This window comes from Crinia signifera, chromosome 3 (assembly GCF_055691185.1).
Source record: "Crinia signifera chromosome 3, ASM5569118v1, whole genome shotgun sequence".
NCBI classification, from domain to species: Eukaryota; Metazoa; Chordata; class Amphibia; order Anura; family Myobatrachidae; genus Crinia; species Crinia signifera.
This window is the reverse complement of record NC_139219.1, coordinates 71,137,297-71,159,880: the sequence shown is the minus strand read 5'-3', so window position 1 is coordinate 71,159,880 and position 22,584 is coordinate 71,137,297. Positions and strand designations below refer to the sequence as shown.

The following is a 22,584-nucleotide window of genomic DNA, read 5'->3' as shown; positions in this document are numbered from 1 at the left end:
GGATAATGACCATTTACACCACCCTGAGCCCCGGATAAGCCCCGTGTCCGACCCTGAACATTTGCCGGGTCAGATTCCCGGGGAACAGTACCCGTGTTATTTTTTTTCAGCCCATTTACACCATGCCCTGCCCCGGACTGGAGCGGCAATATCCCGGGTCCAACCTCTGGTGTAAAAGGGGTATTTGTCTGCATGCTCAGAGGACAAGGGAGATTGACAGCGACCAGTGGGAGCACGCATCGTTAACGATGTAGTCGATGTCCACGCTCATATCATTAGCGATACTGTTATTGTGCATAGCGTTGGCATTTATCGCATTGTGGGTGATTGACTGGTACTTTATCACAATTTTATCTCTATACAAAGTTTTGATAAATACCAAAGTGTGTAGCGTTTTATATGCCATTCTATGCAGGCTTTGCAATTGAGTGGTATTGTTTAAATTGCAAGTGTGCTAATATTATTGTACACTTTGAGGTGTTTTCATTGTGTATAATTGTAGATAGACTGTGTTGCAGAGAAACAAGACTTTTAGATAACGAACTACCAGAAACTCGGCATACAATAGACAGCATAGTAGTATTAGGTTCCTATTCTTTGCCGCTCAAGTGGTCAGATGAAAAAGGCAGAGAGGCTGTTAAAACCTAAACCTAAGACAATGTCAATTAACCCCCAGCTGCCAAAATGTAACTTGCATTTCCAAGGCAACCACACAGGCTAAAAGGATTATACTGTTCTGTCTGTGAAAGGAGGGTGTATTTACTTCTTTGTATTATTGCACCTGCACTTACTGCGCTCTGCGAGGTTTTATTCTTGCAAGAACCTCTTGATTTCTGGATTATGCAAGAATTCTGCAGTACCTATAGTATTAATGTGAATATTGCTGCAAACTCATCTGGAGTATTTATAATGGAATCCAGAAATAAAATAGCATTTGATTCTAGATTATATAGCTTTTAAAAGCATTGCTGTTTTGTTGTGTGCTCATTGGTCAAGTTTTGATAACCAGGTACTCAGTGAACAGTTATTCTACATCTCAACATGAATGATTTTCTCAATGAGAAGCCGTATTCCTGTGCAGTAGTTAGGAGGACTCATAATATGGTTTCTTTGCTGAGCACCAGATCCCCCAGTCTGATACTACATGCAGACATTGTGTCCCTAGATGTGTCTTCTGGTGTGTAGAGTTATACATACCAGAAAAGACACATCTAGTAGGGGATTTCTGAAAGCTTGGCAAGTGATAATATTGTGATAGATTAATGCTGGCCATGCACTAGGGCAGTGGTTCCCAACGCTGGTCCTAAAGTACCACTAGGGGCCGTGACACTCATAGCAGCCAAGCGGGTCCTGTGGTTGTACAACAGGTTCCGGCCACCGTTGACCGAATTTCTAGTGTTACATACATTTGAATGTATGTTTTACTAGAAATCCGGCAGTCCCACTGATCGGCGCTGAGGTAGGACCCAGCGGGTGCGGCCCTGATGCTAATGTGTGGGCAGACGCTTAGGAGTCTGTGTGCAGGATCTTTGCGGTGCAGCGGGTGCCACTGAATGAGACCCACTGAATGTATGGACAGTAAAGCTGGCCATACATCTACAGATTTATTGTGAGATCTGGCTGATTAGAACAAAATACATACAGATAGTGGTAGATGCTGAAATTAGTTCAGTAAAACTTTTCAGGTGCATGCAAGGGAGGGGTTAATACTTAGTAAGTAACAAGACATTGGTTCCCTCGGCACACTGAACAGTTTTAGCAACCAATCTTGAACACTACATGATAATAGAATTCAGAGATATTGGTTACATATACCTGCGCAGGTGTATGATATGCCCCCAAGCCGCGTCAAGGCTTCTCTGTATATTGGGGGTCCCTAGCGCTATATCTAGGTATCTGGATGACCGTTGGTCAGTTTTCCAGCATTTGTCTTATCCATTATCAATTACCCATTACCAGGTTTTCAAACCAGCGAGATCGGACAATAAATCCATAGATGTATCACCAGCTTTACCCAGCTGATGCACTGTGTATCACCATCTGTCACATTTTAAAAATCCACAGGTGACCTAAAAAACATGTCAGGGGTACTTGAGGATCAGGGTTAGGAACCACTAATCTAGGACAACTTTCATCCATCTATCCAGACTAAAAATCTGGTACTGTATGGATGCAAATGACAATTAGCAATTTGCACCCTGGAAATTTGACAAATTGTTTAAATCAAACAGAATTAAGGGGTAGATGTATGAAGCAGTGATAATGGAGAAGTGATTAAGTGCCTGGTACTTTATCACCGACCAATCAGATGTTAACAGTCACTTTTTACACCCAGCCTGTAACTTAACAGTCTGGAGCTGATTGGCTGGTGATAACGTACCAGGCACTTTATCACTTCTCCTCCCTTATCACTGCTTCATACATCTACCCCTCAATTACAGTACCTTGTCTGAATGACAGTTACTATCCGTTTCCAGATATTGGGAGCAAATTACTAATTACATTTTCTTCCAACCAGTATCATATATTTATTCCACCCAACCTAGTTGGATGATTGGAGGAATGTTGGCCTAATGTATGGCCAGTATTAGTATTAACCAATCTGCTTCTAATTTACATTTTACAGGCGGTTTGAAAAACGACAGGAGCTGATTGGCTGGTACTCAATCTTTCACAATTGTATCTATCGCTTTCCCAGCTTTGATAAATATCCCTTTAAATCTTTGCACAAAATATGTATGTTTTTGGTATCCAGGTGGCTCACAGACAATGTCGATATTGACAAAAAACGACATTGACAAACAGACGACACAACCCAAAAAAGGTTCTCGTGTTTTTCACGCATTTTTCCCTTATTTTTGCGGAGATTATTTAATGCTTTCCATCCACGTTGATTCCATTTGGGAACAGTAAAATGTGCTGAGCTCTGATAGCAGAAGCACATGGCGTGCGAAGAGATCCATGTGAGAGTACATGCTACACTAATTGGGGTCTACATGCAACAATGACACAAAAAACCCCTAAAAAACTCATGTCGACAATTGCCATGCCGATCTTTTGTTTGTGTCGACCTAGTGCATGTTGACTTAATGACTGTCTACCTAGACATTGTCTGTGAGCTAATCCACACCCGTTTGGGGGTTAGGAAACGGTTCGGTACTTCCACATCTATGCGGCCACCGCTTATGCTACGGAACTTGCGTAGCATATGGCGAGTTGCAAGGGTTATTTTCGTGGTCCACGCCACCCTCCTGTGTCCACGCCACCATGTATTACTTTTAGTAAAGTTGTGGCAAGCGAAGCGAGCCCGCAAGGGGACAATCAAGATCCACGTAGCGGCTAGCGTAACTGCCGGAATTTGTGATGTCATTTTGCCGTGTCGCTGTATTATGTTGGTCAAGTATTTTTATATCCTGTTGAGATCAGCACAATTTTGGCAGAAATGTAAATGGGGATTTGGGAACCCAGACAGTCTGCAACTCTATCTGTTCTAATCCGGTGACATCTGGTCACCTGCAGGGATTCCATATTATTGTTAAAGTCAGCTGTGACGATGTGTCATTTTGTGTGATGCAGGGTGTTCACTTTGCGTTTCCCTGGGTGCCCTTCCACTTGCTAAAACTATCCAGATATTGCGATTAATGACTGATGGTCATTACCACGGTGTCCAATTATTGCCCATTTTAATCATCCGAAAATGGGTTTGTGATCAGGTGAAAACACATTGGATCAGGGATAAGTTCCTGATCTCATGTGTTATGTAGATTCCCGCAACTACCCACAATGTACGATAATGAAAAGTATTTGTGATTTGTCATTTTCAGGGACTACCCTGTATGTATCAGGGACTGCGACAGACAGTTGAGATATCTGCTGCTTCCACCTATTTCAGTTACAGAAGCAGCCACCATAAGTTAAAGCTAAATCGAAATTTGCCCAGCTCCAGAATGAGAAGCACTCCTGATGTTGGCCTCAGCATCTAATGCCATTATTAAATGGGACTCGCCATTGTTGCCTATGGGCTACATTAAACAAAGAGGGATGCTTGGTATCCCGCAGCGTTACTGACTGCACTCACATACTATACACAGTTAGATGATTGCGTGAGACGAGGGAAATTTCGGGTTTACTAGACCCTGCAAATTCCCAGGTTACATGTCTGAAAGGGGTACTAGAAGCTGACTGGATTGATGAACTTGGCATAAAGAATCTTTTTACTAGGTGATATGTTTAGTGTCAACATGGTCTCAATGGTGATGTGTTATATATATTTAATATTTTAGGATAATAGAGGGGGTTATTCAGAGCTGATAGCTGCTGTGCAAATTTTGTATCCTCTCCTTGACTGGTGCTCCATTAGATCTCATGGTAAAAACTGGGTACACCAGGTATCATGGTTCTACTCCTGTCACTGGGATACCAGCCTGCAATACATAGATGCTTTTGTACATGTTGTGTAATTTCCAGCTGAGGTAAGCGTTCCAGTGGCGTCCGTCCATCTCCGTCCCCCCTTCTCTTACCTGTCTGCGATCTACTTTGCACTCCTAGCCTCCTCCGGGCTCCGAGTCCTTATGACAAAATGTTCCTCAAAAAATGGCCGCCCCCTTACAGCAGACCGTTTTGAAGGATGCTAGAGGAGGCCGCTGCTACCCCCTCTAGCATCCTAAATACTGTCTGCTGTAAGGGTGCGGCCATTTTTTGAGGGACATTTTGTCATAAGGCGCTAGGAGGAAGCTAGGAGCGCCGGGACGCAGAAAAAGTCGGTCCCGGCTCCCGGCCACGAACGCGGCATAGCTCCCGCAGACCCCGGCGCCCACATCACTCAGCGTCTCTCCGCCACTGCAGGGTTTGCCGCACGGTGGCTAAGCCACTGAAGTGTTCCCTTTTTTTTTTTTGCTCATTGCCCACTCCTCATGAAAAAAAACAAAAAACTGTGAGGTAATAAGGACCCTTCCATTCTGGCCTTGTCATATGTGGTTTGGAGCTTGGGGAATATTCCTGGAACAATCTTTGACTTGGTCAGTCCCCATGCAATCAACAATCAGTGACACCTCGGGTCCAGAGCTGGAAAGAATACAAATTTGACAAGTGTGTTACCTGGCCTTAAACAGTGTTGTCATGAAGCTTAATAATAATTTCTAAAATTAATTTGTCATTTACTTTTCAAGAACATCAATTTCTGAGCTCTGGATAATTTAATAGGTAGGTAAATGAGAGGATTCAAGTTATTTGAGGTTTAATCTCTGTCCATGGCAACATGGATCATATTGGGAACATATTATATTGCACATATGTCGCTCCTTGCTCTTATGCCCTGAGGCAGTTATTACTGGGGTTAACTTTGTACATCTCCTCCCACCGTCTGTGTGTAGATCATACTCCTGGCTCTTACTGTAAAACAGATGGTTTGGCATGAACCCAGGAATCACCTTGGAATTGGCACATTGCAGTTCTTGAAATAACATTTTGTATTTGTTGAGGTGCAGAATGTGAGATAGTTTTCTCTTGGACTGTAGCTTGTAGATGGCCTATTGGCGGTCTGCTGCTGGTCCCCTCCATGCACCTGAGGGGAATAAGGGAAGTAACTCTCATGGGGGCTAATATTATATTAAGCCTGGTGTAGTGATAAAGTACAAGTCAATCAGCTCCTAAGGCTCTGTCTACACATTGTGTTTTAGCAGGATGCAGTTGGGCAGGATCCTGTTTAGCAGGATGCAGCTTCTTGTGTCTACACGTTGCGTTTTAGCAGGATGCAGCAGGCTTGTGTATATATCCTCTTGAGTAAGCATCCTGCTAAACAGCTCCTGTTCAACTGCATCATGTGTAGATGCAGCCTTAAATGTGCAGGCTCCTTTCTGCAAAACAGGTCCCATTTTAAAAAGGGACCTATCAAAATGCAATGTGTAGACGTAGCCTGACTGTCAAGTTACAGGCTGGATTTGAAATGCAACAGCCAGTGGTGTACGGTGAGGTGAGGCACAGCCTTTCCTGTCATACTAACGTATATGCCGGAGTTTGGAGTTCATAAAGATGGTCAAAAATACAAAGGATATCTAAAAAAAAAAAATCTTCTTTTTATTATTGTAGTAATTTTTATAGTCAAAACTCTGGAGTAAAAAGTCTATGGCAGGTGAGGCAGTGCCTCACCTGGCTACCTTTTCTGCACATCTCTTATAAAAACTCAGCGAATCTCCAGCAGTACATACTGCTGCACATGTGTATAATGCTGGCATGTACCCATGGCTCCTATATTGTGTGGAAATCTGGCTCTGGAACTTGACAGGGGCTAGTAAGCCATTTACCTCACCGCACGTCCCTGGCAACAGCATACCTCCCAACATGACCCTCTCCAGGAGGGACACATTGCTCTGCTCCTGCTCTTCCCTGGTAATGTATAATTGCCATCACCTGTGGAGAAACACCTTTCTTATCACAACCTGTTCAAAACAGGTGATGGCATTCATTAATTAAGAGTGAAGTTCAGGAACAGAGCATTGTTTCCCTCCTGGAGAGGGTCATGTTGGGAGGTATGCGACAGGAGCTGATTGGCTGGTGTGTTACCACCTTTCACTTCACCACTGCCCCATATTAACCCAACACCCAAGTTGTGTTTCCCCCCCCCCCCCCTAATATATTAAACCGACATAGAACTTATAGGACGTACACACGGTTTCATATAAACTATTTTTCTATTCAATTTTGCTTATATAAGTATATACTTTCGAATCGATCCCGGCAGATCGAATTCTAATAGAAAAATAGACTGTGCAGGCAAGACTATATAGTACAGATCTGTACTATATAGTCTAAATCAAATGTATACACGGGGCCATTCGATTCCGATATGATTGGGATCAAATAGAAAGTACATTGCACAGGGTGTACATCCCTTTAGAGATCAATACTCTGATAAGTAGGAGATAAAGCGTAAAGGATTCAGGGGCCCATTTATCAAACCATATTTGGGGCTAAATCCCCGAAAACACCCGTTTTCGGAGTTTAGCTGCAAATATTAAGTATCTCCTAAATTTATCAAAGGGGGACCGCAGCAGGGATCTCCGATCCCTGCTGCGATCCCCCTTGCACCGCCGCCGGCCGCATCCCCCATAGGTTTCTATGGGGGATGCGAAGCTGCCCGATTTATTAACATCGGGCAGCCCGGCTTCGCATCCCTGGGCTATCGCCATTCTGGGATGGTGATAGCCCATTGTAGCCTATGGCGGTCACAGGGGGTCGGCGGGGGTCAGCGCATAACCGTGCATGTGCAGACCCCCCGGCTTCCGGGTTAGGGCTTCGCAGGGACAGGCTCCTATCGGAGCCCTGTCCCTGCGCCTTTCTAATGATACATCCCGGCGGTGTACTTCAACACCGCAATGCGATGATACTGCGCCGGCATCGCACTATATTGATAAATGCGCCCCTCAGTCTCTAGGGATGACAGTATTACCATGAAATGGAATAAAAGCTGTGTCAATGCAAACATACAATGATCATACATTATCAGTGCGAAACATAAACTAAACAATGACACTGAATAGAGACAATCCATTATACAACATGTTGCAGTTGCACACAATAAAAATAATAATGTAGGCATATTTGTGAATTGGCACTGGCCCAATGGCAATACTGTCAAGTAATACTTGAACTAGAATAAACTGGTCTGTGGAATGTGGCTGTGTACTAGTACGATGCTCAGATCACTGGTTTGGGTGTGACCTTGGGGTATTTCTCTACATTAAGCCCATGTGCTCGCACCCTGAAATGAATAGAATTTTGTACAACCAACATGGATGATATTGGAAATCTAGAGCTCAGCAAATATCTGTCCTCCTCCTACATAATGAGTTTGTGACTTAAGTTGATTCCATTTGCTCAGGTTTAGATGCCATGTTGAAGACCAACACTACCTGGGATATTGGGCTAGGAAGACGTTGCTTATTTTTGTTGGTGTCCTATAGAGGTGCAAACAAAAAATGATTTTCTTTTTCCACCTTCTAAGCTCTATAAGAGACAGGCTTATATATTGATGGTATTAAATATTCTGAATAATAGAACTCTGAGGAAAATTATTCTGATGGGAGATGTAGTTCCAATAAAATTAAATGGATATGGGTAGTAGTCCCAGCATATGTAATGTAGAACCATCCTGAATGTTGTAATCCCTCAAACAAGAATAAAGGGTGGCAGGAATATTTATTCCTTGCAGTGTAGGGCAGCTCCATGCCAAGCCCTGGCTGAAATAGGTCACAGTACTGGTGGGTCACTATACACGTGTCCTCATACACTGTGGCTTCGGTCATGCCAAACAGCCCTTCCTGGCAACTATGCTGCGACGAGCATCTTTCTTGCTCAAATTGTGCGTATTATTCACACAAATAAAAACATTTTAAACTAAAGGTACTTTTGCTATATTACACTCGGCAGTTGGTATTCAATGTTCCGAGTGTCGGATCGGCTGCTAAATTGTCTAAATTGACCTAAAATTCCACAATTTACGGCAGTTTCTGACGATTCCGATTAAACTTTAAAAATAAGGTACTTGTTTCCTAGCATCGCATGCAATATAGCGGCATGCGATGTGATGCGATTTTTAATTGTACAAGCACCCTAATGGGTGCTTACAATGTTAAATGCACCGCTATTGTCAACGCCACCACCACTATGAACGCCAACCCAAAGCGTGGCGAGCGCAGCGGTACGTGTCCTCCGACTGTTTCATATCCCCACTATCCACGTCGGCGTGGAGTTGATTTTAGATAGTCCGAAGCCCGAAGCGTGGCGAGCGGACACAGATTACTTTACATGTATTCTGCGTCCCCTTGCGGGGCTCGCTGTGCTTGCCACGCTTCGGGCTCGTATTCCGCGTCCGCTCGCCACACTATCTAAAATCAACTCCACGCCGACGTGGATAGTGGGGTTATGAAAAGGTCGGAGGACGCGTAGTGGGGGTGTCGTTGACTATAGGGGTGAATCTATATGCAGGGTGATGTAGCAGCTGCAGCTTTTCTCACGCTAATTTCTAGTGTGCTTCTTCTGTGACTGTTTAAAGTCACACGGCCCAGCAACTGTAGTTCACTGAGAGTGGGATTTCACTGCATCGGGGTGCAGATAAGACACATATAGAAAAAAAGACACTACACCTCGGAATGGTACACATTTGTATTACGGTTGGTAACTCTTTTCATGAACACAGGACATTTTTCACACCTTGGATGGGTCAGTAGTCTGTAATGTAATAACCTGATAGCTTTCCCAGATAGTCTGGCAGCTTTCATGATGAGTTTGGCAGTTCTTTATTAAACATGCTGCTTTTTTATTATTCACTCCATAAGGGTTGACAGTTTATTTTTATTGTTTTAAATTGATGGCTCAAACTAGGTAGTAGCGCTGTTCGGTTTCCCATCAGCTGGTGGTCACATTCATGGCCTTGCCTTACCTCTGCTATTGCTGCATTTCAATGCTCCTCCTTCCTCCATTTTTTTTCTATTAATTTTCTATTATTTAAGCCCCCCCCCCTTGTGTTTTGCGGGTTCTGACATAACTTCTTCCATTACTGTTCCTCATGCATACTGTACTTGTAGATGTAGTTACCAGCACCCAAGGTAACTTAGGTAATGAGTTTTTCAAACTACCTAGTCACTGCGTAATGTACCAAAAAGCCAAAGGAAAATTACATTAATTTCATAACCTCTCCTTTTAAATAAATTTCAAATATCTATCGACATGGACCCCCAATTAGTTTAGCGCATAGCTCTCTTCACTCGCCACGATTTGTGCATGGTGCCTTGCTCAGCTAACTCTGCTCTCGCTCCACTTTACTGTTGACCTGTTGAACTTTGCAATGTTAGTAACTTGCATGACAACCTATTGAATGTCGAACAGGAACCACGTCATGCACTCACTATGGCTTGCTTGTGCTTCATAAGCTTAAATGATTTCTAAGGTCCATACACACTGGGCGTTTTTGCCCAGCGTGTAAGCAGAGCGATGATGGGGAAAATCTCTGGGCTGAAAATAGCTCAGTGCATACACACTGAGCGATTTTCACCATTCCGATTTTTTTTTTTTTCTGGGGGTGGGTGGCTTTCCATAGCAGGACACTATGAAAAGCTGTCCACCCCTGTCATATTACCAGAAGATGAGTGGCCGGCGATGATGCACATCTTACCGCCAATTGTGCCAATGCTCATTACTTTTGTACTGACACATGATGAGCAACGCAAAGGGCAACTCTCCTGATAAGAGCTGCCCTTAGCGATCTCCACTGCTGCTTGGACTTCCTCATTCTGATGGGGAAATCCATTTGCAGAGAAGCTGGTGGCCGTGGGGCATTCTGGGAGGGATCCGTGTCGGATGCTTCACACAGCAGCATTGCGAAGAGAAGCCCATAGGCTTCTATGGGGCTATGCCACCTAGTGCTGGTGTAACCTTGCAGCGAAGCCCAGCCAGGAGGTGCTTTAATGCATGTGAAAATGCAGTAAAAATCCAGAAAACGGGTTTTACCGCAGTTTGCTTTTAGTACATACTGCCCATAGTGTTCACTTGGATCCGGGATATGTCCAAGATGTTGAGATAGCATTTGAGAGTCACCAAAGAGGGGTGCTTGTAGGGGCCAGTGTGCCACTACAAAACTTGCTGTCTTTACAAGCACTCATACCCAAGGTCAGTTCTGGGACATGAAGGAGTAGTGAAGTAGAAAGCATAATTGTGTTTTTCCTGTAGCTGTTACTGTGGCATTTAACCGGCAACAAACAAAATAATAACTACAGCATGTTTTGTGCTCAATATAAAAGCACAGGCTGAAATCAGACTCACTTCATCTATGATCTATTAGGTAATACAAACCTAATTTCTAATTACTAGTTTACTATTAACCAGCAAACGTGCCATTGTGTGTGTGTGTGTGTGATCGAGTGCAGAGATTCCTTAAAATGTTTATTTTTTTTAAGTGAAGTGGGAAAAAACTTGCTAGTAATGATTGATCGTATAGGATGCAATGATAAAATAATTGGAGGGGAGGGTTAAAATCAGATCTGGATTAAGCCTTCGGAGGTCAGTGGCACTTTAGAGAGGGGAGGCCCCCTCCCACTTGTCATTACTGGTTGCAAACTGCACGGGAGAATATTACACTGTCAAAACACAGAGTAAAGGCAGTATAAACTCCCATGACGAGGCTGCTGCTGCTGCTGTCCTCCATGGGCCTGAGAAGCATGTGATATGCTCCACCAATCAGAGCTTAACACAAACCTCTCAGCCTCTGACCTCTTGTGCAAAGTCTCATGGGACTTCCCAGTAATGCAACTCCCAGTAATGCACTGCACTTGTGCAGTCAGTGTGCCTTGGCTCCTGATGCTCAGCACCATTAATCATTGTCACATTGGCAGATAGGTGAAGCTGCAGCAATTCCCCACACCCATGTACAAAACCTTTAGCTTAAAAAAAAAAAAAAATGTATATTTAAAAATAAAAATAAAAAAAAAATACATGCCAACATGCAATTGGCCTGCACTCACGCTGCAGTGCAATACCTGCTGGGGTGGCTACCCAAATATGGGCCGATGTAAGTCCCAATTTTTTAAATGCTCATGTAGAACTCACCAGTCTTTAGCAAAAGCTAGGTAGCACATCCCATTATAAGTAACTAGGGTGTGCAGTCCAGAACCCTTTCCCTCAATAGATGCAGTGAAAGGGACCAGTTGGCTTGTCTGCGAGTAAGTGCGTGCATTTGTGTCACTTTATAGTAGCTCCGGACTCACTGATTTGTTTGTCATCCACAAGGATATGCATAAGGATGTGTGAGATGAGTGTTCAGCTGGCCATACATCAGAACAACCAGCTTCTGATCCAGATGGTGTCATGATTTCCCTTGATCTCCCCGGCAGCTTCCCCGACACAAGATAGATTTTGTGTGTATTATCACAATGTTGTAAGATCTGCAACTCCCAGCATACTGATCATGACCCCGAAATGTTAAGTTAATTAATAAAGAGCCCTCCATATTGAAAAAAAGTAAAGTTGATAAACTAAACCTTTATGTCCCTCCTCAATCTTGCACCCCACATATATTACTTCCCATATTATTAAGATGGTGATGGTCAGTGTACAGGTGCCCATACACTATGCAACCTCTCCCCTCAGAGAAGTAGCAACAATCCCCCTCCAGCCGCCCAGGACCCTCCCATGTGTCAGGATCGCATGTGGCCCTTCTGCAAGTGATGTATCACGTGCGATCCCTGCTCCCTGTTGCCGGCAGGGGGTCCGACGAAGAGATCATAGGTGCAGCACTTATCATCTCTGGGTCCGATTCGATGCACATGGGACCATGCATCGGATCTAATGTCAGATGCATCTGATTAGGGCCCAATATCGGTGCCAGGGGTAATCGGGCCGATATGGGCAGGAGCAGGATTTGGACAGGAGCCTATTGCTTGATGTCACTAAAATGGCTTTAAAGGGAGAAGTCATAATCATGGGAGACTTTAATCTACCTGATGTGAATTGGGAGGAGTCTTTTGCAAGATCATCTACAAGTGGCAAATTTCTAAATTCCCTACAGGGAGCCTCTCTCAAGCAATTGGTGAGGGAGCCTACTCGCAAAGACTCAATATTAGATTTAATACTCACAAATGGTGACAGGATATCAGACATATATGTGGGTGAGAACCTGGGATCCAGTGATCATCAAGCAGTATGGTTTAGTATGAAGGCAGGGTCCAACTCCAGTCACACAAAAACTAAGGTGTTGGATTTTAGGAAGGCTGACTTTGCAAAAACGGGGAGATGTTTAAGCGACTCATTAGCGGATTGGATGAACTTGAAAGGAGTGCAGGAGAGGTGGAGAAAATTAAAAAGTGCAATACTAAAGGCAACGGACCTTTGTATCAAAAGGGTTAAGAAAAGTACCAGGAAAAGGAAGCCAGTGTGGTTTACTAAAGAGGTATCAACTAGTGTAAAAGCAAAAAAGATGGCCTTTAGGACATACAAGCAGACTCAAAATAATAATGACAAAGAAGTGTATCTTGCCAGACGCAAAGAGGCTAAGAAAGTGATCAGGCGTGCCAAGGCACAAGCTGAGGAGAAAATGGCTCAGTCGGTAGATAAAGGAAACAAAACTTCCTTTAAGTGAAAGGAGAAAATCAAATGGAGGAATAATAAGACTGCGGACAGACACTGAGAATTTGGTGGAGGGAGACAAGGCAATTGCAGATCATCTAAATAATTACTTTTGCTCTGTATTCACTATAGAAGGAGAAGGGAAGGAAACAAAGTTAAGTTGCAAGGACATTCATAAAAATAAGGTAGATGGAGGTACATTTACTAGGGAGAAAGTCCTAACAGAACTTTCAAGACTGAAAGTGGATAAATCAATGGGGCCAGACGGAGTGCATCCAAGGATACTAAAAGAACTAAAAGATGTGTTGGTAGCGCCATTAACAGATTTATTCAACCAGTCACTAGATACAGGTGCAGTTCCAGAGGACTGGAGAAAAGCAAATGTAGTTCCACTGCACAAAAGCGGAAGCAAAGAAGAAGAAGTAACTACAGACCAGTGAGCCTTACATCAGTAGTAGGGAAAATAATGGAAACACTATTAAAAGAAAGAATAGTGGAATATCTTAAATTAAACAACTTACAGGATCCAAAACAGCATGGTTTTACTGCAGGGAGATCATGCCAAACAAGTCTCATTGACTTTTTTGACTCCGTGACCAAAATACTAGATGAAGGGGGGGCTGTAGATGTGGCATATCTAGACTTTAGTAAGGCATTTGACACTGTACCACATCGCAGGCTGCTAAATAAACTTGAAAGTGTGGGATTGGATTATAAAACAATTAAATGGATAAGAACCTGGTTGCAGGATAGGAAACAGACAGTTGTAGTAAATGGAGTGCATTCTATGGAGGGACATGTTACCAGTGGAGTACCCCAGGGATTTGTACTTGGACCAGTGCTCTTTAATATCTTTGTTAGTGACATTGCAAATGGTATTGAAGGGAAAGTATGCCTTTTTGCAGATGATACAAAGATATGCAACAGAGTAGACACACTAGGAGGTGTAAATCAAATGACTGATGATCTAAGTAAACTTGAGAATTGGTCAAGAGAATGGCAACTACAGTTTAATGCTAAAAAATGCAAAATTATGCACTTGGGACTCAAAAACCCAAAGGCTCAATATAGTATCAAGGGTACTACAATGGAAACTACTGAGGAAAGAGATCTAGGAGTCACTATTTCAAGTGACTTGAAGGCAGGGAGGCAATGTAACAAAGCAATGAGGAAGGCTAGTCAGATGCTTGGTTGCATAGGGAGAGGAATCAGTAGCAGAAAAAAAGACGTAATAATGCCACTTTATAGGTCATTGGTACGACCTCATCTAGAATACTGTGTCCAGTTCTGGAGACCATATCTTCAGAAGGATATAAATACATTGGAGAGTGTACAAAGAAGGGCAACTAAAATGGTTCATGGCCTACATCACAAAACTTACCTGGATAGACTAAAAGATCTTAACATGTATAGTTTGGAGCAGAGAAGGGAAAGGGGGGACATGATAGAAATCTTCAAATATATCAAGAGTTTTAACATAGTACAGGTGGGAAATTTTCTTCAAAGGAAAACAAGTAATAAAACACGAGGACATGCACTGAACCTGGAGGGAGGTAGGTTCAGGGGAAATGTTAGAAAGAATTACTTCACAGAAAGGGTAGTGGATAAGTGGAATAGCCTCCCATCAGAGGTGGTAGAGGCTAAGACAGTAGAACAATTTAAACATGCTTGGGATAGGCATATGAATTTCCTTACAAAGAAATAAGGATTAAAAAGGGTTGAGTTTACCTGAAGGGTAAAAAAAGGGGCAGACTAGATGGGCCAAATGGTTCTTATCTGCCGTCAAATTCTATGTTTCTATGATATTGGATAAGTATATGGGGGCCTTAACTCTAATGTAATATGATATTGTGACTGCGTGCTGTCTTCAGATAAGGATGTGACTCTATTGATAATTCAGTCTATAATCTCCTGGGTAGCTCCTGCAGTGGTATATAACAGTTGTGTATGTGGCTGTATGGATCTAGCTGTAAATGAGTTGATATATACAGGTTGATGTATATGTTAGATATAGAAGAGTTAAACTTCTTTTTACCAACAAAGGCCCAACATTTCTTTTTGTTTTGTTTCTCATGCTGTATATTTTCTGTTGATGACGTTGAAATCTTCAAAGTATGTTACATCCGACAAGAAGCCTGCGTAGCCAGGAGAGCATTCCAGTTCGGCTGCAGTTTGGATGCTGTCGGCTTGGCGTGTAGCGCACGGTTCTAATGAGCCACAGGTGCAGCTGCTTCCCGTTCTCATGGATACAATCAACATTGTCTTAAATGGATAAGTCTGTTATCTCGCAGGTGTAGACCACATGTTGCGCTGCAGCTGTTGTCGGACTGGCTTCAACGGCCCAAATCTGCTTGACTGTTGGACACAGCCATCATTGCCTACCTGCTGGGTTTGTTGTTCTACCTTGGAACATCACCCAAGACAAAACTTGTGTACAATTCATTATAAATAATGATCGATAAATCATCTGTACATGGAAACCAATTCATAGTAAGCACTTCAGATACACAACACTGCTCGCTTATGTTGAGTGTCCAACTAAATTTAATGCATGGTCAACAACATCAATTTTCAATTTACACAGCCAGCACTGACTTGATTTAACTGAACAATGGGCAAATATTTCAGTCCTGTAAGAGGTGCGTCTTAAGTAAAGAAATGTATGCAAGCTGCCTGTCACCTGGATCAGGTGTAACTACAGGATTTCTGTGGTGGTAAATGGAGAGTAAATGACCATAGATTATAAAGTAATGCAGGTAAACAAACCAAACAAAACATTGGAACAAAGTTACGCTGCTCGTGTTTATCGGTGAGCACATGTGCTACCAGCTGACATTGTGAACATACTATTAAAGGTATGCAGTATATTTCATGTAGAACTGTACTTATGCATGTGTGGTGTTTTTTTTTTTTAAATCCGACAACTGAAATGCCAAACAAGATGTTTTAATGGCCTTAAAATGGAGTTGGAATTTTAATGTGGAGAGAGATCACTGAGATTGCGCCAAAAATGATATATCTTTTTATTACATTTATACCTGAGTGTAATCTTATTCCGGAGCCAACCATTTGACACTGGTGATTTGTGAGCAAGGTACATACTGTTTAAAATGTAAAAATAGGTGCAGAATTTTAGTATTTTAGAAGGTTTGCCTTCATTGTAGTTTTTTTGATTGAAAAAGCAGGTCTTCATTGTACATAAAGAATGCAAAAAACAGACGATAACAAATATCACACATATACCGTGTCGCAGCACAGCCAAAACACAGTACACATGCAAACAGTATAGTACATATTATAAAATACAGCACAAGATAAACTCACACTATAGACTATACTATGCACTATGCATTCTAACGGTAACATTTACACTACAGTATACAAGACTATGGGTGTGGAGGGTAGGGGGTGAGGGAGGAGGAATCACATGCCCGAAGCTTTATTGACCAGACAGACACATATAAGGGGAGGGCAATAAATAGAAATACATCAACAAAACAACAGACATTGTGAAGTGAGGGGGAAGGGGCCACGGTCCCAAAGTCTTATAAAACAGTCCAAACAAGGGGAAAGGACCAGAAGAAAAGGGGTTTAGTCCTCTTCCTCCTCAGGGCTATCCCGGATGGAATAGTCTCTGAGCAGGCTGTGAACCAGCCTGCGGCAGTCCTGAACGGACATTCTCTCCCTCCGCAATATGAGACGATTTCTGGCGAACCACAAAGCGTCCTTAACACAGTTTATAAGGCGCCAGGCTTCCTGGGTCGCCCCATATGTGTGGGTGCCCGGGAATAGTCCATACAGTACCGAAAGGTATGAAAGACAGTTCCTGGGCACGGAGTCCTTGAATTCAGTCTCTAGGGCATCCAACAACAACTGTGCGTAGGTGCAGTCCCAGAAGATGTGCATGGAGGTTTCTTCATGCACAAAGCACCAGGGACAATGTCTATACCTACACAAGTTTCGGGAGTGCATGAATGACCGGTGAGGCAAGCCGCCCTGAATTGCCATCCATGACATGTCTTTATGTCTATTTGTGAGCCTTTTGGAGGCCACATACTCCCAGACAAACTTGGCAGTTGCTGAAGGGAGCCCTGAAATCGGTTCCATGACGTCTTTGGCTCTGATGAGCTTGTGGACATTTTTAGGTTTCCACAAGTCGGGTTTCAATCCCTCCAGTTGGTGCTCCCTCACAAACTTGGACACATCCAGGTAGAACCATGGAGTAGTCCAGTTGTAAGGGATGGAGCTGTCCCACTTGTCCCATTTAAGGGTCCTCCACATAGGTAGGAGGAAGAAGCGGGACATGGAGTTCCCCGCAGAGCCGGCACAATTGTCAATCAAAGTTCTGCGGATACAGTTACATGCAAAGAAGGCTCTCAGCATAGTTGGAATGTCTGGAATGCCTTTGCCACCTTTGAGGGGATCTTTGTACATAACAATCCGCTTGACTCTGTCCATTTTGGAGCCCCAGATGAAGTGGAAAACAGCCCGTGTGATGGCCTTGCAGATCGCCGCCAGAGGTGGCCAGGCCTGGGCGGTGTACTGAAGAACAGGAAGAATCTCATTCCGCAGCACAAGTGTTTTCCCTTCGATGGTAAGGTCTCTGAGACTCCACAATCCCAGTTTCTGACGCATTGTCGCAAGTCTTTCATCCCAGCACTTCAGGGCCGCTCCATCTCCCCCGAACCAGACACCAAGGATCTTGATGAGGTCTGGTTTTACCGTGAATGGGAATGGAGTGGAGGATGACAGGTGCCACTTTCCGAAGAGCATAGCCTCTGACTTCCCAAGGTTGACCCTTGCTCCTGAAGCACGGCCGAAGTTTTCGCAGGTCTGGACGAGTGCCGTCACCGATCTCTGGTCTGCGCAGAACACCGTGACGTCATCCATGTACTGCGAACACTTGGCCTCTGGGTGGTTTGGACCCGGTGCGGTGATCCCTCTGATCTCTTGATTTTGCCTGATGGATACAGCGAAGAGCTCTATAACACAAACAAAAAGAAGAGGTGAAAGAGGGCAGCCTTGTCTGACCCCAGACATAACAGAGAAGGGGTCAGTCTTCCAGCCGTTCACCAACACCGAGCTGTAAATGTCAAGGTACATCAGGTTAACATACGAACAGAATAGCTCACCAAGACCAAATTTACGCAGTACCTTGCCCATCAGCTCATGGGAGACACGGTCAAAGGCCTTTTCCTGATCAAGACTGATCAGGGCTGTGCACACATTACGGTCTTTCACGTAATGGACCGTGTCTCTGAGGAGGGCAAGGCTGTCTGCGATTCTGCGGCCGGGAATGGCGCAGGTTTGGTCTGGGTGAACGATCTGCCCAATGACAGCCTTCAGCCGGTTGGCCAGTACCTTGGCGAGGATTTTGTAGTCCACGTTCAGAAGAGAGATGGGACGCCAATTTTTCAGGTCACATCTCTCCCCCTTACGCTTGTACAAGATCGTGATCATTCCTTCCCTCAGCGAAGGAGGCATTTTGCCCTCCACCACCATCTCCTCGTACAGCTCGAGCAGGTCCGGGCCAATGAGATCCCACAGCGCAACATAGAGCTCTGCTGGGAGACCATCACTGCCCGGAGTCCTGCCCTGCCTAAAGGATTTAGCGGCAGAGAGCACCTCCTCCAACGCCAGGGGAGCGTCCATGGCTGATTTACCTGCAGGATCAATAGTGTTAGTGATACCTGACAGGAACTTATCCGCCTCATCGGTGTCTGTAGTCTTAGGGGAGTAGAGGTCGCTGTAGTAGTCGCGAACGACCTTCATCACGCCCTCCTTCCCCTGTCTGGGGATGCCATTCTCATCACGCAGCTCTGTCAGGGGCGTATGGCCAGAGTGGAGTTTCCTGAAAAAGAAAGAAGTGCACTTCTCACCCTTCTCCAGATTCTCCACCTTGGAACGGAAGACGATACGTCTGGACTCCTCCTCAAAGTGCCTTTTCAGGCTCTTTTTGGTCTCGTCCAGGTCGTCCTTCACGTCCCAGCCGCACCGCTGGAGGTCCACCATGGACTGGAGCTCACGCTGCAGTTTTCTGAGGTTCCTCTTACGGTCGCATGCCTGGATACGCCCTTTAGCCTGAAAGAAACTGCGGATGTTAGATTTGGCATATTCCCACCAATCAGACATACAGTCAAAATAACATTTGTCATTCTTCCATGTGATGTAGGCATCCTTAAGCTCAGCCAGTACTTCCTCCCCTTCCAGTAGGGCACAGTTCAACTTCCAGGAGCCTGGGCCAGATGGAAACCCATGGCCCAGAATTCCTTGGAAGTGAATGGCCCTGTGGTCAGAGAAGAAGCAGGGAACCATAGAATGCCTAACCTGCTGCACTGCCCGGGATGTGAACACAAAGACAATGCGGGAACGCACGGAGCCATCGGGGCGGCTCCACGTGAAATTCACGGAGCCAGCCCCCATGGAGCCCACAGCGTCCCGCAGTGATGCTTCGGCCACCATTTCCCTGAGCAGGTTGGACGTGATGTCCAGCTTCGCAGAGTTGCAGGTGCTTCGACCATCCCCTTCAATCGGGCAGTTGAAGTCCCCGGCCATCACTACAGCCCTGGTGGTGGCGAGCTGGGTCCGCAGAGTCTGGAATAATTCCAAACGCTCATTCTTAAAAGGTGAAGCATACACGCAGATAAGCCTGATGGGCTCGCCTGCCCAGGAGCCGTCTACGACTATTAATCTGCCGCAGACAAGCTCCTGAACAGAATCCAACGTGAAGAGGCTACCCCTAATAAGAATGGCTACCCCTGCAGACCTGCACTCACCTCCACCGGACCAGTAGGACGGACCATGGGACCACTGCCGGGCCAGGTGCCTGTAGGACCTGGAGAAAGGGAGAGAGCATTCCTGCAACATATACACATCACATTTCTGAATGTCAAGAAAAGCAAAGATAGATTGACGTCTGCACTTATCCTTAATACTCCTCACATTAATGGTAAAAAGGTTAAAAGCTACCATTTGTTAAGAGAAAAAGGTTACTGTGGCGATACGTATACTTTACCACTCCCATCGGGAGGTGCTTCCTCTGGGTCGGCCACCGGATCTCCCTGCTGGGGTGTCTCGATGTTGTTGAGCAGTTGGTCGATGTTGTTGAGGCTGTCAAGCTCAGGCACCCCACTCTCCTCGAAGACCTCTGCATATGCCTCCATCTCCTCCTCGAGGGTGAGGGAGTCCTGGTCTGGCTCGACCGATTCGACTGCCGCTTTCTTGGAAGATTCTGGGTCAGCAGCTGGGCTGTCTAACTCCTTCCTCTTCCTTCTCGGCTGTACATTTCCTGCATGGGCAAGTGGTGGAAACTCTTCCTCGGAGAGGAGAGGGACAGGGGGGGGGCGAGAGGGGGTGGTGGGAAGAAGGGTGGGTTGGATCACAGGTCGGGAGGGTGAGGGAGGGGGGGTGGTGCGAGCAGCCGGGATGGGAGTAGCTGTCACAGAGGGAGGGAGGGGAGGAGGGTTAGGAATGGTGGGGGAAGGTTTCTTACCACCTTGCTTTTGCGGAACCTTCTTCCTCTGCACCGGTGTGGGTGGCACCTTGGGAGGGACGATCACACCCGATGCTGCTGCGGCGTAGGATCTTGCTCTACTTGGACAGTCCTTGTAGACATGATCCACTGAGCCGCACAGGTTGCAGGTCTTCTTCGTGGGGCAGTCCTTTGTCTCATGGCCGGCCAGTCGACAAATCTTGCAAGCCCAGGACCTTGCATTCCTTCCCAAAGTGGTCCTTTCCATCACACTTACGACAAGTGCGTGGCTGGTCCACGTAGTGGATAAGTCCTGCAGTTCCCCCCAGGGAGAAGCACGGTCTGAGGTGCTTGACTCCATCTGGGCACGAAGTGTCCTTGTGCAGCCTGACAATCACCGACCACTTTCCAGTCCAGAGTCCATTCTCGTAAAGGATCCTTGTGGGGTCCTTTATGACGGTGCAGGATCTGCTGAGAAAAGTGACGATGTCCTTGATGTTTGTGTGTGGGCTTCGCATTGAAACCGTCACCCGCCTCTCCTCTCTTTGGATAGGGCAGTTGCCCACAAAGCGAGAGAGAGGGGACTCAGGCTTCGCCGCTTTCACCGCTTCCCAATACCTCTTGCAGATTGCGATGGAGGCAAAGGTGGCGTAGAAGATGCCTCTGAAGAAGCTCTGGACGCTGAGCATTTCAGGTGCAGAGAATCCTTGCTCCAGGACCATCTTCTTGCCGAAGTACTCAACCGTCATGTCCGGCACCTGGCCATCTACCTCCTTTAGCTTCATCACCACGGTCTGCCTCATCCAGGGCTCCAGGGCTGGGACGCTTTTGGAGTGGTCCTGGACGGGCATCGTTGGTGGTGTCACAGAAGGGGCAGTGGAGCTAGGGCCGGCCAATCTGGTCGGACATTCGGCCGGTGACTTACCCTTCTTCCCGGGCTTCCTCCCAGCGAGGGGGGCCGAAGTGGAGGCGGTGGCCATCCTTCCGGCTTCTCGGGGCAGCTGAAGTCGAGGCAAAGGGTCTTCTCCGGCGACGAGAGGAGGAGATGAAGAGGACGCTTCAGAGGGCAGAGCAACACAAGTCTAACCCTCCAAGGAGGCTAGAGAGCGATGCACGGCTTCAGAGGGCAGAGCAAAGCAAGTCTAACCCTCCACGGAGGCTGGGGAGCGTTGCAGAGCTTCGGAGGGCAGAGCAGAAAGTCTGACCCTCGGCGGCGGCTCCGGAGCGGTGGAGGCTTCAGAGGGCAGAGCAGGAAAGTCTGACCCTCCTAGGCAGCTCGGGAGTGCTGCAAGGCTTCGAGAGGGCAGAGCAAACAAGTCTGCCTCTCCCAGGTGGCTAGGGTGCGTTGATCTCCTCTTCTGGCGAAATCCTCTTCTCCTCGCAGTCGGGGGCGGAGCTTCTTCCTCGGCGTCGAGAGGTGGAGGGGTCGGCAGTCGCTTCGGAGGGCAGAGCAGAGCAAGTCTGACCCTCAGTCTTCTCCGGCTTCTCCCTCTTCAGCGATGTCTTCTCCTCCTCGCAGTCTCGACGTCTTCGTTCAATTCGCTCTTCTCGGCCTGGCAGCGGTAGCCCTGAGAAGGACCGTTGTCGGTCCAAGAAACAAGGAGCAGAGCTGCCTCTCAGAATAAACTGATAAGAACAGATACTACACTTGATCTTAGCCAAAAGGCCGAGAAACTTCATTGTAGTTACCCCACAGGAAATATTGATATGTCCTGTCCTGTGAGTCCCTGGATACTCTATGCAACATCTATAAAACATGGACGGCTCATAATGCATACCTTACGCACAGAGACTGCTGGAATGGCTTCCAACAACTTTGTGCATAACTCAGATTTTGTGTGTACTTGTGCAGTACTCGGTTTAACTAGACCAGGATGACAATACAACCAACAGGGGGATGCATATTCCTCACAAAGGGGCTTAATTGGGTAGGATAAGGAGATCCTACAATGAATTATGGGTCCATGTGAAGGGGGCAGGGCTGCAAATCACAGCAT

At 45.7% G+C, this 22,584-nt stretch overlaps 1 protein-coding gene and 2 pseudogenes across 5 annotated transcripts in view; 1 reads left to right on the top strand and 2 right to left on the bottom strand.

The window, feature by feature from the left end:
- The window catches only part of NINL (ninein like), a 118,356-nt gene that overhangs the window by 5,086 nt on the left and 90,686 nt on the right, over window positions 1–22,584 (top strand). The gene's annotated exons all lie outside the window — the stretch shown is intronic.
- Window positions 20,106–21,371, bottom strand: LOC146062879 (uncharacterized; annotated as a pseudogene).
- LOC146066047 (U2 spliceosomal RNA) lies at window positions 22,159–22,265 on the bottom strand (annotated as a pseudogene).